General features: G+C 40.5%; 1 pseudogene; it reads left to right on the top strand.

The window, feature by feature from the left end:
• LOC132000948 (glyceraldehyde-3-phosphate dehydrogenase-like) overlaps positions 1 to 19426 on the top strand; it is a 65055-nt pseudogene extending 45629 nt beyond the window's left edge.
• The last annotated feature ends 263 nt before the right edge of the window (positions 19427 to 19689 follow it).

The following is a 19689-nucleotide window of genomic DNA, read 5'->3' as shown; positions in this document are numbered from 1 at the left end:
GTATTTAAGATTAACTTGCACAAGAAAATTGAAATGCCCTGAAATGTTAGGGCTCATGAATGGTAGAAACTTCTTCCCCAACTTAAGCTTACATGCAATAAATGAGTGGTGAAGCTCAAAGCGTTTTTTTAAAACTGTCCATGACAAAGAATACATTTCAACCCACTGTGCTGAGAACTGACTGAAAAATCTTACTTTCTCTATAGAAAAGTAGATTTTAAGAATTATTTGCATTTGAATAGATGAGCAGAATATGCAGCCTAGAGAGGTAGCATATTGGACAAGGCTGCTAGGCAGTTTATTAAAATGTTATGCTGTTTTGCTGGATTCTGTGATATTTGTGGATTTGTCAACTTCATAGAATTTATAATTGGTTGCAATTTTTTTTCTCACCCACTTTCCTATCTGATTTTGTATTTTTAATGTTTATGATTCTTCTTAACAAAGTTTCCACAAATTGCCATAACTTCAGGCCTCGGGAAACCTAGATCTGCTCCAACTTCCGATTAACACTGAGTCTTGCCACATGATTTTTAATGTTGAAAACCTTACACAGCCTTCCAAAGCCAGGCTCTTCTCTTCTCCGAGGAGAATAATGAATACTGCCTGCCCAAATAGCCATAGGGTCATAGGTTATTAAAGAGCGGCAGAGGGAGAAAGGGACAGGAAGGGAACGGGATGGGGAGAAAAAGGAGGTGGGAGGATGGTTTAAGCCTCGAAGCAATAGAGGTGAGAGAAATACCGTGTGATCTCAATGAGCTATTTCTATGGTATGGGACTTCCTCCCCTCTCTTCGTAGCCTCTACTCATCATTTAACTGTTTGATGATTTGGGGTTCTGAGTTTGAATGTATAAACTGCATGGACTGACTCTCTCTTCAGTGTTATTGAATCTTCAAGTGTGAGAAAAGAAAATCCCCTGTGTTTAACACACTGGGTTTTTTTGTAGTTTCTGGGGCAGCCAAAAACCATGTCAGAATGGTACTAAATTTGGGAAGGAGTTTAGGAATACTGGGGACTGCTATTAAGTGTCTTCCTTCTACGTCAATTTTTTTTTTTACTCCTCTAATGGAAAGTAGCACATAGTGTAGTGTACTTTTCGAGGTACACTATGGGACATTTTGACAACATTTTATATCACACATATGAAGAGTTCCCGGCTTTCTGCTTTCAGTATCTGTGCCTTCTCAGCTCAAAGTCCATCTTCAGCAATCCGGTTCCACATGCGAGATTACAGTCCAAGTACCAAATTTTGTTTAGGTCAAGGTTCTTGGTTTCAAACAGAATTCTAGCTCATTGGAGCAGAAAGAGATTTATTGAAGGATCTTAGTAGCTCCCAGAATCTTGGGAGAGCCATAGAACTAGTTTTGGATCTCACTCGGTCAGAAACAGACAAAGAAAACAGAACAATCAATCAAAAGACAATGGTTCCAAGTGATTGATGAATATTTGAAAAAGAGGCAGTAAATATACACAATAGACTATTACTCAGCCTTAAAAAAGAATGGAATCTTGCCATCCGTGAAAACATGGTGGGGCTAGATGGTATTATGCTAAGTGAAATGGGCCAGGCCACGACATCTACCATATGACTTCACTTATATGTGGAATCTTAAACAAACAAATGACCAAATAAACAACAACAAAAGAGAGAAACAAACTTATAAATATAGAGAACAAATGGGTAGTTGCCAAAGGGGAAGGGAGGGATGAGTGACATGGGCAAAGGAGATTAAGAGGTACAAATTTACCAGTTATAAAATATGGAAGTTACAGGGATGAAAAGTACAGCATAGGGAAGGAATATAGTCAATAATATTCAAATTCGCTGATCGTGGTGAGTATTTCATAATGTATGGAATTGTTGAATCACTGTTGTACGCTTGAAACTAATTTAATATGATATGTCAACTGTACCTCAATTAAAAAAAAAAAAAAAACAGTGGTTCTAGGGAGCCAGGATTGTACCAGGCAGGCAGGATACTATATACCAGAGAGTTTACCTTTGTTGTGTCAGAGGAATTGCTTGGCCATACCACCATGCTCCCCCAAAGAGACAAACCCTGAGCATGCTCATTTCTTATCCAAATCCTGGCTTGATGCCTCTGCTTGCCAAGAACTTGGGCCACCTCCCTGCACCCTGAATGCGGTACTGGGGAACGTTGGTGTGTGAGTGAGTGAGTGATCCAACCTGGAGAGGGCCACAGTTTCCAAAGTCCTTACAAATTCGTTGTAATCAGGCAAGGTACTTAACCTCTCTAACTAATTCATCTTCCTAATACTTAATGTGAGGATTTTGAACTCCATAAATTCCAAGAATCCTTATAGTAATACAAATCTGTGTCTGCTCTAGTTAGAACTCTGGCTTCTAGTGATGGAAGCCTTACAAGAGCTAATGAAAGTAAGTCAAGGGAATTTACGGGATCTTAAAATCTAATCTTGAGAAGAGTTAAGGTGCCACAAGGTTTAGGGGTGTGGGCTCACCTGGCCTCTCACTTTCTTCCCTCTGCTTTCGTGTGTTGACTAGGAAGACTGCTTTCTTTGGGAAGCTGGAGAAGAAGTGCTTGACAGCTCAAAGGCTTGGAGCCAAAATATTCTGAGATCATAAAGGAAAAGGGCTCCTTTCTCCCAGAATTGGTTTCTTCTAAGATCCAGAAGGCCCTTTGGATGAGCCAAGCTGGGTTCCTGTGCCAACTCCTGTGGCCAGAGGAGTGGAGTCTGACCAGAAAAGGGATGTCATGCAGGTATGGGCCGCAGAGAGTTGCTGGGAGGCAGGCGCCCAGGGTGACCCGTGGGGATTCGAAGAGCTAGGGGACCACGATATGAGATGTGGGATTTATTCATTGGTTTTCCTTTCAGATATTTCAGATGAAATAAACTTCATTTATTTTGTGAATCTCCATAATTTTGCAAAGGTTCTGTCCCTGCCAGGCAGGGACCCAGGTGGCTCGGCTGGCCACCAGCCCACCGAGGAGGCTCTGCCTGCACAACCCACCCCCCAACCCTCCACCTGCATCGCGTGTGGGTCACCACATCCATGAGCACATCTTAAGGATGGACTGACGTTTGAGTGTCCCCTAAAATGTGTGTAGCATTAGTGTGTAAATGTCTATTCCGACAGTTTAATTGGGTCTAAGGAAACCATTTTTCCCTAAATGATGAAGGGTCCAGTGGTGTGAGTCACCATTAGCCTGATCGTCCCACATGTTGCGGTTTACTGAGATGACAATGCAGATACATATTTTTGACTGTTTAATTTGAAAGGGATTTTGTGTGGGGTTTAACACATCAATCCTACATAAGACTCAGAGCCTGCGCTCAGGGAGCTTAAAATTTAATAATAGAGATCAAAGTATATAGAGGCACATGAAGTCCTAGCTGCAAATAGTATAGTGATTTTAGGGAAAGATCTTAAATCCTTAAGCAGATGAATGTGGAACTTGAAGCGTTATATATATATATATATATATATATAGAAGGGTTATGTTGATAACAGTTTTTGCCAGCCAAGTGCAATTGGTATTTGTATTTTAAGATCAAATAATCTTAATGATCAAAACATCATAGATAAAAGAGAAAATTTGTATTTTTTTCTTGAACTTTTAGCCTTTATCTTTTTTTCTTTGGTGTTGTCTATGTTGGTATACATATAGACAGCCTTTTCTCTTGGAAGGTTACATTATTGTACTGAAATATATTTTGTTTTTATTTGACAGAGAGACAGACAGTGAGAGAGGGAATACAAGCAGGGGGCAGTGTGAGAGGGAGAAGTAGGCTCCCTGCTGATCAGGAAGCCCGGTGCGGGGCTTGATTCCAGGACCCTGGGATCATGACCTGAGCCAAAGGCATATGCTTAATAATTGAGCCACCCAGGCGCCCCTACATTTTGCTTTCAGCAATAAATATGATGGTATGGTTGTTTGGTCTTATATATTATCTGAACATAGCTTGTGTAACAGAAAAAAAATTATTTTCTCCTTAGAATCAAGGAATTGGCAGGTCACTCTAAAAGTTATCTGGACTGAATTTTGTATATTAAGTTATATTCCGTTGGCAGTTAGATTGTTGGAAAAGTGTGAAAAGTTTGTTAGTCTATGTTTTGCTTCATCTTACAAATGAACCTCTTGGTTTTATAATCTGAAGCACATGCATATTAAGTAGAGAAAACTAATTGCAGTAAATCCTGGCAATAATCCGGATGTTTTAATAATGTCACATTGTTAATTCTGAATTTATTTGTAATACTGTTGCATAAGGGTCTTATTTTTAAATTGTTTTGGTCTTGTTGGCCTCTGCTTCTCTGATGATGAAATTAACTGAATCGATTATATTTTGTTTAATTAGATTTTATATTTTGATCTTATGTCCAAGCCGTTGAAAGTATTTGGCACTCTCTTCATCATGGGCAATCCATATAGATTTAGTTAGTTGTTCATACATTCTCTGTTTATTTCCTTCTTGGAATTTTTATTGCAATAGACAGTAAACAATTTATATACTTCAGGGATGACAGAGGATCACTCCTTGCTTTTAAAGGTAGGATATATCCATCCCAATAATATTTTCGGTGACTGTCAAAATGATTGCTTCAGCATTTATGTCCCTTTTTCACTGTAGGGTAAACGGCCCTTCAGACTAAATGGGGATGTTTAATATTCCAGGGATTTAACCCACAGTTTTTGATGAATGCCAATGCTGTTTGAAAAGGAATTGTTGTCTTGGTGTAGATAAAATGAAAATCCTGGCATTACAATCTAATTGAGCAATGTGTTTGGGGAGACGTGTCACTAGAGATCTAATGTGTCCTCCTGGAACAAAAGAAAATGCAGTGATGGCAAGGGGTGTAGAATATTGTGGAAACACAGCAGGAGCACCCAGCCTAGTCTCTGCATATCAAGACAGTGGCCTCTTCAACAGAATCCAAAGACTCCGAGTAGCAATACTTAGCCTTGGGGGAAAAAATTCTGGCCAGAGGAGATAGCACGCAGGAAATCCCAAAGGTAAAAGAGAGGTTGGCAGTTTGGGAGCAACTAAAAGAAGTTCCCTTGAGCTGCAGCACAGAGAACAGGTTAGCAGGGGGAGAGGTGTTTGGAAACAGATGCCAGGAGAGGCCCAACCTGGGATAAGATTAGCAGGACTAAGCAGAATGGGCCCATCATGGACCTTTAGGGGACGGAATTTCCAGGCTTAATGATTAGCTGGATTTGAGCAATAAGGGAGAGAGGAACAGGAAGGATCCTTCCAGCTTGGACCTTGGTTGGATGGTGTTGCCACTTACAGAAGAGGACTGTGGGGCAAGAAACAGGTTCAGGGGAGTCTGTGGGACTTTTCAAGACAACCGTGCTGTCGTGGAGAGAAGGACTGAGGAGGCAGCCATCTCTGCTCATTTCATATCAACATGCAGGAGATTTACAAAGGAGGATCCTTTAAAATAGGCCTACGGGGGTGGGGGGGCTGCCTGGGTGGCTCAGTGGGTTAAGCCGCTGCCTTCGGCTCAGGTCATGATCTCAGGGTCCTGGGATCGAGTCCCACATCGGGCTCTCTGCTCAGCAGGGGGCCTGCTTCCCTTCCTCTCTCTCTGTGATCTCTTCCCTTCCTCTCTCCTACTGTGATCTCTCTCTGTCAAAAAAAAAAAAAGGCCTACAGGGATTTGCCAGACAGGCAAGAAAAACCAGGACAGAACACTTAAAAATTCAAGGAAAGAAAGTATTTCCGAAAGGATTGAATGGTCATGGTGTCAAATGTTACAAGGGGGTCAAATAAGATAAAAACCGAAAAAATTCCCATTGGAGTTTGCAGTGAGGATGTTGTTGGTGACCTTGACACAAATACTTAATGTCAAGCAGCAGGGGGAATCCAGATGGGGCCAGTTGAGGAATGACTGAAAGAAGTGGGAGATAGTGAGTATAGACAGCTCTTGTAAGAAGAATGTTGAGTGAAAGGAAGGCTAAGATAAAGCAGTTGCTAGGGGAAGAGGGGAGAGTGGGGGGCAGTTTCATTTTAGTATTTAATATGGGATAGACTTGAGTGTGTTAAACACCAGTGATGTGGAACAATTTGTGGAGAGAGAAAGGTTGAAGGTATTGAGGGGGAATGCTGTCCACAGAGACCTCTAGGAAGAAGGAACAAGATGGGGGGACGGCAGAAAAATGAGCTCCTTGTCAGTTAGGAATGCTTTCAATTTGAATGACAGAAACCTGGCCACTAGTAGTGCCTCACCCAAGCAGAGGTTTCTTTTTTTCTCCCATGATAAATTTAAGGTAAACAATGCTGGCATGGCCTCTGTCTATCAATGATGTCAGCACTCAGGGGTTGACATCACCGCAGCTATCTTGGTCTTTTCCCCTCATGTCCTGATCAAGGCAGGAAAAGGAGGAGGAGGCGGTGTGGGCTACGCTTTGTCCTTAAATCAGGAGATGTTGCCAGAAGTCGTCAGGTGGACTTCTGCTTCGGTCTGATTGGCCAGCACCGTGTGGTTCGCTGAGAAAGCTCTCTGATCCTCATGGTGGGAGAAGTCAAGGGACGTGGGACTTGGGAATGGCAGTTAGACCAGCCAAATGGCAGCATCTACCAGCAGGTGCAGATTTTCTAGTTAGGCAGCACATAGGTGAGCGATTTCCCAACTGAGATTTCTGTTTTCCTTTGATGTTGGAAATAAGCTCGTCTGCTAAGAGAGTAAAGGAACATGTGAGGGTAGTGAATGTCGGAAATGCCCTTTTTGCACAACTGGAGACACTGGGGACTGATGGAGGACAGTGATGGATTTCTTCTGAGCAGCACCCAAGGTTCAATTGAGATTCGAGATCATGGATTCAGAGGCCACACCACTAGAGGAAGGTGAGGCTGCGCAAAGGCTACTCAGTATGTGTCCCCAGGACAGTGGAAATGCTGTGCATCACTGTATGGTACACTCGATGCATATAAAATGATTGGACCATTTAATCACTTTTATCTTGAGCTGTTTCTATGAAATTCATATTGTTTTCCTTTGAAAAAAATTTTTATTCATTCTGTATAAATCATTACCTGCATATTTTAGGTATGTCTCCTATAGAGTACATCGTAATGTTGTAGGAGACTGATCATTCTGAAAATCTTCCAATCTGTAGGGAAACTGAAGTAGTAAAATAAACACCCTCATGGCATTCGTGGACATTCAGTAATTAAGATCTTCACACATTTTCTGTCTCCTTTCTCAATCTCTCTCTCCACAAACACACACACTTTTTTTTTTTTTTTTTTAATCTCGAACCCCTTGAAATGTTAAGCTGTAGATAGTAAGACTCTGCAGCTCTAAATACTTAAGCCCGCGTCTCCTGGTCTTTGGGATATCCTGGTCCATAACCAAGATTTCTTGCCCCTTAGAGAATCAACATTAATCTCATCAACGAGGCTTCAGGATGCAATTGTTTTCCACCTGTCCCCAAAGTACCTTTCAACCAAAAGAGTCTGAAGGAGAGTATATGAAAACTATATATGTTTTAAATTAATTTAGCAAATATCGAAGTGCCCTTTAACAGTCAGCTTCATGTTGAAATTTTGTGGCCTTTGGTCAGGACTTTTCCAATCTCTTTAGTTTTTCATTTTGGATGCACATGACAACATATAATATCTTTTTTTTTAATTTAAATTTTTTTTCATTAACTTATAGTGTATTATTTGTTTCAGGGGTACAGGACTGTGATTTGTCAGTCTTGCACAATTCACAGCACTCACCATAGTACATAGTACATAAACTCACCCAGCCACCCCATCCCTACCACCCCCTTTCTCCCAGCAACCCTCAGTTTGTTGCCTGAGAATAAGAGTCTCTTATGGTTTGTCTCCTTCTCTGCCTTCATCTTGTTTCATTTTTTTCTCCCTTCCCCTATGATCCTCTGCCTTGTTTCTCAAATTCCTCATATAGTCATGAGACTATATGATAATTGTCTTTCTCTGATTGGCTTATTTTACTTAGCATAATACCCTCCAGTTCCATCCACATTGTTGCAAGTGGTAAGATTTTGGGGGTTTTGATGGCTGCATAGCATTCAATTGTGTGTGTATATACATTGTGTGTGTATATCTATAGATATATAGATATATATATACACCACATCTTCTATATATATATCACATCTGGTCATCTAGGCTCTTTCCATAGTTTGGCTATTGTGGACATTGCTCCTATAAACATTTGGGTGCACGTGCCCCTTCAGATCTCTACATTTGTATCTTTAGGGTAAATAAATACTAAAATAAGGTAAAGTAGTACAATTGCTGGGTCATAGGGTAGCTCCATTTTCAACTTTTTGAGGAACCTCCATTTTGTTTTCCAGAGTGGCTTCACCAGGCTTCATTCCCACCAACAGTGTAGGAGGGTTCCCCTTTATCACATCCTCTCCAACATCTCTTGTTTCCTGACTTGTTAATTTTAGCCATTCTGACTGGGGTGAGGTGATATCTCACTGTGGTTTTCATTTGTATTTCCCTGATGCCGAGTGATGTTGAGAACTTTTTCATGTGTCTGTTGGCCATCTGGATGTCTTCTTTGCAGAAACGTCTGTTCATGTTCTCTGCCCATTTCTTGATTGGATTATATATTCTTTGGGTATTGAGTTTATAAGTTATTTATAGATTTTCAGATACTAACCCTTTATCTGATATCTCATTTGCAAATATCTTCTCCCATTCTGTCGGTTGTCTTTTGGTTTTGTTGACTGTTTCCTTTGCTGCACCAAAGCATTTGATCTTGATAAAGTCGAATAGTTCATTTTTGTCCTTGCCATATAGTAACTTATATGTGTGTATACATCTAAAACTTACATTTGTATTGGCTTTTGTTTTCCTGGTGTACTTAAACAGTACCTTCTTCCTTCCCAGTTTAATGGCCAACCTTTCCATCCTTCATTTGTGACTCTAGATAGGTATCGTGTGATAGAAGTATCTGCATTATTTCAACTACTAATTAAAGCCTGTATTTGAATATATATTACAAACTCTTCCTTTCATTGTCCCAATGGCAAATGTGGCTTAGTACTTGCCCTGGTGGATAAAGTAGCTATTTTATGAGTGTATTAGAACTGTTAATTAACAAAATATAACTCAGTGACTGCGAGGAAGGTATTTCATTTAGAAATTCAATTTACCTTTTATAATATTGGAAATACTAGTGATTAATGTCCTCTAGATGAAGAATGCTCTAGGAAACACTGGGTGTGCCTAAATGTAATGCAAACATAACTCCTTATCAAGGAGCTGGAATTCTAAAACAACATGGAAACAGACATGTAAATAAAAGAATAGATATTGAAAGGGAGCACATACTTGGAGGCTGTTTGCCAAATGCAAGAATACGATTAAGGATATTTAAACAGGAACAAGGTCCTTGGTTTATACAGTGTCGTTTTAGTTTTCATACTGATTTAATCTGTTAATAAAAATAGGGTTATTGAGACTTAAGTAATTGTCTGGGCATTTTCACCATCATGTAAATGGATACGGTATGGTGTTTGTTCCTGCTAGAATACATTGTCTCCTGTAGGGTACTGGGTGGGCACCAGGCCTTCGGGCCCAGGCATCCCTGCATTAGAAATGAAACTTCTCAGGTCATACCCACCCTTGGAAGTGTCAGCCCCAGGAGCCCTAGATGCACAGTTTCCCCTGACCTGGGCCCCAGTTCCAAGCACATGACCTTCAGGGCTCGCACTATACCAGTGAGTTTACAGTGTTTGAATTGCTTTTAATTAAAACAACTACAGACATAAAAGTACATTGAAGCAGGTGTGTCTCCTCATCTTTTGTTCAGGACCTTTTTGTGATGAATGTATTGGTATTAACTCTGGTTGAGACTAAATTGTCTGCCAGCCATGCCCACACCTGAGCAGCCAGACCCCAACCGGCTTTACTTTAATTCATGACCACCACCCCGTTGGCGCAACATGTCTGACTGTTTCTCTGGCCTGTTCACCCACCTGCAGGACTGGATCATTATTTTTCCCCTTCTCTCCATACCCCTCTTCACTCACTGGTTCCATTTGGTATTTCACTGAGGAAATGGAGGCGACAAAAGCATTTCCACATTCTTCCGCCATCATTTCTTCAAACTTGATTCTATCAAGACCCATAGAACTAATTGCTTTCCCTCCTTTTAACTTAAGCATGAAGGATTCAGGCTCCCTCTGAGGACAGCCCTTGCACCTGGGCACTGGATTCCATCCCTCTCACCGTCACCTCTCACTGTTCAAGGACAATAAGTTGGGAATTGTCACTTTTTCTCTTGTGTTATCAATTCTCCCTATCTCCTGGATTCGTCCACAGCCCGTAAACGCCTGTAATATCTCCCATCATAAACACAACAATAACAAAAGTCCTCCCTTGACCCCTTCCTTTGCTTACAAGTTCAAAGTTTAAAAAATTCATGTTATGGCAAAACTATTTTAGCCCAGTTGTTGAACACACCTTCTCATTCACGCCTGAATTCCCAGTAGTCAGGCTTTTGTCCCCACCCCTGAACAGGAACTGCTCTTCTCAAGGTCCTGAGTCCTCATCTCTCATCTTACTCAACCATCAGCTGCACTTTTTTTTTTTTTTTTAATTTACTTATTTGAGAGAGAGAAAGAGATAGCGAGAGGGAGTATGAGCAAAGTACGAGCAAAGCTGGGGGGAGGGGCAGAGGGAGAAGCAGTCTACCCACTGAGCAGGGAGCTGGATGCAGGACTCCATCCCAGGACCCTAGGATCATGACGTTGATCACTGGGTCCTTCTTCCACTCGGTTTTCTTTTCCCCATTTTCTTTATCAGTTCTCTCCTTTTCTTTGTGCCACTTCATGTTGGAGAGTCCCAGGTTATCCTCCTTGGTCCCCCACTTCTCTGGCTGTATTTTCCCCCACACAGAGATTCTTAACCTGGAGTCCACCATAGACCTGGTGTCAGTGACCTTGAAAGGGAAACATTTCTTCTTTATTTTCACTAACCTCTAAATGAAACTTTGCATTTCCTGCAATTATGAACAATAATATCCGCCATATCTATGACTTTATCTCTAGTAAAAAATTAGATATTTTCATCTCATTACAGTTGTTACAGATGTCTTGAAATATTTATGCACATGACTTCTTTAAAGTACTGCAGTTATTATGCTTACTGTTAGTTCTTATTGGGTAGTATATTAATAAAAAATATGTTGCCATAGTATAACTTTCAAAATATTGTGATTCTAAGTTTCATTATAATTGCTTTTCTTTATACCAATTATATATACCAAAATATTACAAAGATATTTTATTTTATGCATTTAAAATATCACTCAGAGAAGGAGCCTCAAGTTTTTAACAGACTTTCAAAGGGGTTTATGCCACAAAAACTTTTAAAAGCCCATACTGGAAGTGATCTTTTATCTCACAATTTAAAATATTGTTGAAAGATGTATTTCCAGCCACAACCTCCTTTTTCAGCTACTGTACTCATATATTCAACTGCCTATTCAACATTTCCTCTTGGATATCTCATTAGCACCTTCGACCTACCGTATTAGAACCCAGGCTCCTGGAGCACCTGGGTCTTAGTGGTTAAGCATCCAACTCTTGATTTTGGCTCAGGTCATGATCTCAGGGTTGTGTGATCGAGCCCAGCAAGGGGCTCTGTGATGGACATGGAGTCTGCTTAAGATTCCCTCTCTCCTGCCCTCCCTCTCACCGCCCCCTCCCAACCACGGTGTGCCATGCTCGTGTACTCTCTCTCTCTCCAAAAGAAACAAAACAGGCTCCTGAATATGACCCACTCCCCAGACTTGCGCCTCTTCCAGTCTTCTCCCCTCAGTTGGCAATTCCATTTTCCTAGTTGCTTACACCAGAAACCCATGGAGTCAGCCCCGACTCCCTATTTTCCATCAGCCATATCTGATCTAGAGCCAACTGCTTTGACTCTATCTTCTAAGTGTATGTAGGATCTAACCATTTCTCATTCCACGCCATCCATCCATCAGCTTCTCTTGCCTGGATTTTTACAATAGATCCCTAACAGCACTCACTGCTTCCTCCACTGCCTGCCACAGCCCCCAGCACAGATGTGTGCACACACAGACACACACATACACTCACCTGTTCACAGTGATCAAAACAGCAGCTGGAGTAATTCTGTCAAACCTACTTTAATCGGGTCATGCTGCTTTTCTCCTTGGAACTTTCCAAAGGCTCCCCTACTCAAAGTAAAAGCCAAAGTCTTTACAATGGCCCACGTGGCACCCATGATCTGTCCCACCTGTCCCCTGCATATCCCTGTGACCTATGTCCCACCACACACCTCTTATTCCACTCCAACCACTCCACACCAAGCATGCTTCTACATCATGGACTTTGTCCTTGCTGTTCCCTCTATCTGGATGGAGTGCTCTTTATCTGAATGGCTTTTTCCAGGATATATGAACAGCCAGCCACTTCTACCACACTCCCCATCACCTTTTCCATGTTTTATACCCCCCACCCCATAGCACTATTACTACCTACACTATTACTTCTATTATGGGCTGTTGTTACTATTCAAACCAACGTGGCAGCACTGAGTGGTACCTGGCTCCTAGTAGATGCTCAGTACATTTAAGCACAAGAAATGGATGAATGAACTAGGTAAAATTGGCAGCAAAAACATGAATTGGGAGACTGTATCAATCAGAAGGGCTAAACTTCACCTTTAGGGAACTCATTGGATACCTTAAATACTTTTCTTCATTTGTCACTACAATGTATAAGTCTAAGCACTTAATCTTCATTATGTTGGCTAACTCTTATAATAAAGTAGTTCCATACAATTCATTTTCCTGATGCACATAAGCAAAATAAATAAATAAATAAATTTAAGGTTAGAGTAAAAAGTTCCAGAAATAGATATTTGCCAAAGGTAAATATTATTTTTGGGTTAAACAATAAATCGAGAGAATAAGCCTTAGAAATAAATTGTCTATTTTTAAAGGCCATCAGTTGAGCAAAATTTTGGAATGATCTTTACAGTGTAGTTTCTGGAATGAGAAATGAAAAAACAACTCTGCCATCTTATTTTAAGTTGAATTTACATTATATATGTATTGGATATCAGTCTTAGATATAAGTGTTTCTTATCAGTGCCAAACTTGTATAGACCACACTGATTATCTATGTTTTGGGTTGTTGATAATACTTTAAATATTAATTTGACACTGTTACTTTTCTTCATTTCTATATATTTTATTTGTGAATAATCATAAAATCCCATGTGACCTAGATAACAGGGATATGGAATAGGGACTTGCTTTGGAGGTTTAAACAGAGTTCAATAACTATAAAGTATTTCACTAATAGGAAAAGAATAAGACAAACCCTCTGTTGACCTTTGTTTCACATTAAAATGACCGTAGTTTGACACCAAAATGACAGCTGGTTAAAACAGCTTGAGATTTCAAAGTGCTAGAGTATATATAAATATTATGACTGATCCCATAAGTGTATTGGAAAACACTTTAAGAAAGGTCTTTGGCTTAATCATTTGCTACATTCTCTCCTGTTGGTCAGAGAGAAATACCACCACCCCTCCCCCCAAATTTTTATCTTCTGGATTTAAAAGAAATAGAAAAATTAAAACCATGTCATTGAACCCAACAGAACCAAGATTGGTGGTTAATACTGAAAATGTAAATTACTACTTTGTGCACAAAGTCCCATGAGCGACTTAGATCCTTCTGTGCAGTTTTCCATGAGTGAGGAAAACTCGAGATGACAGAGAGGAAAGACTAGGAAGCAAGAGTGATAAACAAAAGTCAGAAAGATATAATTTGTTAGTGGACAGAATAGATTAAGATTATCAGCAGTGCAGAGTTCAGGCAGAAGCTTTCCCATGAGGCTCATAATGTTTCTGAAAGGCATTAGCAATAATTAGTGAAGAATTAATTCAGGAAAGTGGAGGCTGACTCAGGCCATGTAATTGGGGTTGAGGGTGCAAGTCTGAGGCTCAGAGAAAGCTGTGCAGATCTCTCCCATGCAGGTGGGGGAAAGAAGAGGTAGAAGGTGTGGTTGCCATAGGTTGAGATGAATAATTCCATTTCTGTGTTTGTTTTTTAATTTTTAAAAAGATAAGGCATGTGGACATCAAATAGTATAACAGAAAATTAAATGAAAATTAAGTCAGCTTCCTATCTCAACTTCCAGACCCCAGTTACCCTCCAGAAGGTCAATGCTTTCTTGTAAATTCTTCTATGCTCTATGCACAGGCAAAAATTTATATATAATTACTTTAAAAAAAAAATGCCAACACTGGTGTAACTCACAGGGCCTCCATTTTTCACTCAAGCCATATTATTCTGTTTCATATATGTGCTGCCAAAGCAAGCACAAGTCACATTATTCTAAACCTTGCTTTTTTTAACCTGATAGATTATAGCTTTGTTCCTCCTAATTTCCTCCATTCCTTGTAACGGCCACATTATATTCTGTCCTATGGATGTGACAGTCTCCTGTGATGGACATTTAAGTTGTTTCCAGTCCTTTGGTCCATAAACAGGGCTTCAACCACAGCCTCATACATTTGAGGTCATCCCTTTTTATATTTCTGCTCAAAGATATTAGAATGGGGCTGAAAAGATCAGGAAATAAAGCTGTCTTAATTAGATTGAGATAATGAGAATAGGCTAATTTATTGTGACTGAGAGGAATAGCCATGAGATGGTTTTGATAAGAGAATAAAAGTTAACTTAGATTAATAGGGCTTCATTGCCCCATGAACTGATTTGCTACAAATAGGAATATGCTTTTTGGTATTTTGGTGATACTCATCAGAGCACTTCAAGTTCAAAGTTAGAGTAAGTGGTTAATGAAAGTGACTAAATGGCAAATGTAATGATGACCCATGTGAAACCTGCAAACAAGCTATTACTGAGCGGATATTTTCCTTTAGCTTTAATCACTGATTTCAAAAACTATTAATAAAGTGAAAAAAATAACATTAATACATATACCCAATAAGCATGTGGAAGTGGGAAACCTCATTACAGAACAAAGAAATGAAAATGAAAAGGATATCAGGAAAGATGTCCTTTCCTGATGAATGATTTCATTTCCTGAAAATAAAAAGCACGTCTTTCTTGTGCAATCCAGAAAAAACCTTTCAATTATTATACACAGTGATAGTAGTTAAGTAATGAAAGTTCCCTTTGTATGGGGGACTGTTAGGTTACAGTTTAAAATATATTTTTAATTTTAAAATATATATAAATTATAAAAATAACTTTGAAATAAAATAACATTTTAAAGGATGCCAGCACATAAATATTCACATTATTATGTTTAAATTAAAGTCTATGCCTAGAATTATATGTATAACTAAATCTATGATACAACTCATGTATGGCAGAGAGGGAAAACCAAAATGTTAACAGTAATTATCTCTGAGTCGTGGGATTGTAGTTTTTGTTTATGCTTGTTAGCGTTTTCCAAATGTGTTACAAGTCTGTTCCTTAAAAGAAAAAAAATGCTTTGTTTTTTAAAACAATTGAAAAACATGGAAATGGAGATATGGTTTATTTTTAATAAGCGTGTATATTCTTTTTCCCAGAAGATGCCTCCTTAGCATTCTTAACCCCACCTACATTTATGGAAGTCCTTGAATCAAGTCTTAAGGAAGTCGCATTGTTACAGTATTTGTGTTTCAGTCGAGCAGTGTCACATGGAGATTCAGTGTGAATGATCACCTAAAGCCTTGCCCCACTTTATGGAGTAAAACCTCATACATGTAAGGACTGTCCTCTCCAGCCTAGACCTGCCCTCCGAGCCTCAGGCTTGTACATCCAAATGCCTCTGCCATTCTGCAGGCATGCATGTTGAGGCTGCTCAACCCTGGCACCTGTTCCTTCTTCACATGAGTTCCTGGGCTTCCCCTTATCTCTTCTGTCACTTCTCAGATCCCTCCTTCCACGTCATTGCAAAACCCAGAGGATCACTCTGGATACTTCTCTCTCTCCTTCTCCACATTCTGTGCGTGGCCAAATCCTGTCACTTCTACCTGCACAGGTCGCTGTGCGCCTGCCCCATCTCGCCATCTCCGCCGCCACACCCCTGCCAGCCCTGTTATGGCTTAGGGCCACAGCTCCCTCTAGGCTCCCTGACCCGGCTCCTTCCTCCTTCAGGTCATTGTCCAAGTGCGAGGTCAATGATCCGTTCCCATACCAAGACAAATGACAACTGCGAGGAGCCATTTTCCATGTTGGCAAACTTCAAAAATGGTGAGGATACATTGTGTTAACCAGGAGTCTAGGATAATAGGCACTTGGACATTGCTGGTGGGAGTATAAATTAATTCACTCACTATGGGGAGCAATTTGGCAATATTTCTCAAAATTAATATTATATAGAGCCTTTATGACCTCCCAGTTTATTTCTGGGAATTTATCTTTCCGGAGTCTTATATTTTGACTCTTCAAAGATCACTCTTTGAAAGAAATGTTTTTTCCTCTTGAATAAGGAAACTATGTCTATTATCAAGCTCAATAAGAGGTATACAATTAAAAGTCATCTTCTCTCACTCCTGCCCTAAAACCACCCAGTTCTCTGTCCCAGACTAAACACTATTACTTTTCTTTTTATTTACAAAAAGAGTAATATACATGTTCTTCTGCATTTTTGCTTTATTTCCTGAACCACCTTGGTGCACTTTTCATATCAGCTCATTTAGAGCTGACCAAAAGCTACATAGTATTCTATAGTATAGAGCTAGTACTCTTTTAATTCAGCTCTCCACTGATGGACGTTTAGGGTCCACACACGCATGCACACATATAAATGTATGTACATATATATACCGCAATGACTGTGCATAGACACATATCATGTTGCCCTTCTGTAAGACATGTAAACATTGAATGTTGGTATACTCTATTTTTTAAGATTTTATTTATTTATTTGACAGAGTGAGAGATCACAAGCAGGGGGAGCAGAGCACAAGCAGGGGGAACAGCAGAGGGAGAGGGAGAAGCTGACTCCCTGCTGAGCAGGAAGCCTGATTTGGGGCTCCATCCCAGGACCCTGGGATTATGACCTGAGGTAGAAGCAGATACTTAATGGGCTGAACCAACCAGGCACCCCTTGTATCCTCTTCATATAATGTGAAATACATCTGAATATTGCAAGCTTGGATTAAAAAAAAAGTTGTTAAAAAATGAAGGCTTAGTTAACTTCAGAGTAACAATCTTTTGACTACTTCCCACAGTATTGTTTCTTGATGCCTTCTTTAACTTTCATAATCATGTCAAAAGCTGGAGATCCAGGTAACATTCAAAGGTGTACTTAATGTACAGATAGGATATGTTTATATGCCAAACCCTGATTGTTTTCTTAAAATACTTTCCTTGCTATGTTTTTATAAGGCATGATTTTTACGCACTTCCTATAATTTGTGTTATTAGATCACATAAATCTTTTCTTGTTTTTGATTGAATAATAAAATAAATCCACTAGATGATGTATATGAACAGAGAGAAAGAAAAGTTAGTTCCTTTTTTCTGTTTTATAGCTCAAGTTCAAAGATTTCTGTTTAAGAAGACTAAAAAATGTTTTTAGTCTTATTTATTTGACAGAGAGAGAAACAAGAGCAGGAACACAAGCTGGGGGAGTGGGAAGAGGGAGAAGAAGGAAGCTTCCTGATAAGCAGGGAGCCCGACGTGGGGCTCTATCCCAGAATCCTGGGATCACGGCCTGAGCTGAAGGAGGAAGTTGAACGCCTGAGCCATCCAGGTGCCGTAACTAAAAATTTCTGATTACGGCTCTCTGCTCTTCCCAGTTTGACAGACATCCGCATCTTCAGGTGCAGTGCCAGCCACATGCCCGAGACACGATGGTGAAGGTCGGAGTGGAAGGATTTGGCCGTATTGGGCGCCTGGTCAGCAGGGCTGCTTTTAACTCTGGTAAAGTGGATATTGTCGCCATCAATGACCCTTTCATTGATCTCAACTATATGGTCTACATGTTCCAGTATGATTCTACCCACAGTAAATTCCACGGCACAGTCAAGGCTGAGAATGGGAAGCTTGTCATCAATGGGAAGTCCATCTCCTTCTTCCAGGAGCGAGATCCCGCCAACATCAAATGGGGTGATGCTGGTGCGAGTATGTTGTGGAGTCCACTGGGGTCTTTACCACCATGGAGAAGGCTGGGGCTCACTTGAAGGGTGGGGCTAAGAGGGTCATCATCTCCACTTCTTCTGCTAATGCCCCCATGTTCGTGATGGGTGTGAACCATGAGAAGTATGACAACTCCCTCAAGATTGTCAGCAATGCCTCCTGTACCACCAACTGCTTGGCTCATCCATGACAACTTTGGCATTGTGGAGGGACTCATGACCACCGTCCATGCCATCACTGCTGCCCAGAAGACTGTGGACAGCCCCTCTGGGAAGCTGTGGCGTGAAGGCCGAGGGGCTGCCCAGAACTTCATCCCTGCTTCCACTGTTGCGGCCAAGGCTGTAGGCAAGGTCAACCCTGAGCTGAATGGGAAGCTCACTGGCATGGCCTTCCGTGTCCTCACCCCAAATGTGTCTGTCATGGATCTGACCTGCTGCCTGGAGAAAGCTGCCAAATATGATGACATCAAGAAGGCATCAGAGGGCCCCCTCAAGGGCATCCTGGGGTACACTGAGGACCAGGTTGTCTCCTGTGACTTCAACAGTGACACCCACTCCTCTACCTTCGATGCTGGGGCTGGCATTGCTCTCAATGACCACTTTGTCAAGCTCATTTCCTGATATGACAATGAATTTGGCTACAGCAACCGGCTGGTGGACCTTATGATCCACATGGCCTCCAAGGAGTAGGAGCCTCCTGTACCACCAGTCCCAGCCAGAGCAAGAGGAAGAGAGAGGCCCTCAGCTGCTGGGAAATCCCTGCCCCAACTTGTCCCCCAAAACACTGAGAATCTCCCAACCTCCACTATTTTCATCCCAGACCCCCTGAAGAAGGAGAGGGGCTTGGGGAGCCCTACCTTGTCATGTACCATCAATAAAGTATACTGTACCCAGCCAAAAAAAAAAAAAAAAAATTCTGATTACATTTTGGTTTGGGGAGCAAGGGAAAGATGTCCCCATCAAAAACAAAATAAACAAACAAAAACAAAAAAGAGCAGAACCAAAAAAGGGTTTTCTGCAATGTTAAGGTTTCTATTAGTTATTTAAATAGTCAATTCTACAAATTGAATATATAAATTAGAAGACCATATTAAAGGAATACAATTTGATTCAATAAATGTGATGAAAATTATTTGCCTTCTTAACTCTCTTGACTTCCCTCAGTTGTAATAATAACTTGACTCTATTCCGTAGAAACTTTTCATTGTCAAATCATTCCTCCATGTAATGACTACTACTAATGAATTCTGAATATTGTTCTAACCTGGATTTTCTGAAACGCTAATAGCACCCTATTAGAAAATTAACTCTCTGTTATACTGGACCACACTGGCTGATAGTATGGTAATTTAGCAAACCCTTATATTGTAAGAAGAAAAAATTTTTAATTATTACTATTTTTTTTCTCTTTAGCACGTGATCTGATGGCTTTGGTTGAAGGACATCCAAAGTGTCCATTTGCTGACGATATGCTAGAGCCAGTCATTTATATAGTGTTCCCCTCAGCATTGCAGGTCTAGAGCTCAGAGGCCTGTCTCCCCCCCATTCCCCCGCACATCTTGTTCATTAACTT

Source organism: Mustela nigripes, chromosome 1 (genome assembly GCF_022355385.1).
Source record: "Mustela nigripes isolate SB6536 chromosome 1, MUSNIG.SB6536, whole genome shotgun sequence".
NCBI classification, from domain to species: domain Eukaryota; kingdom Metazoa; phylum Chordata; class Mammalia; order Carnivora; family Mustelidae; genus Mustela; species Mustela nigripes.
This window is presented reverse-complemented; position numbering and strand designations above follow the sequence as displayed.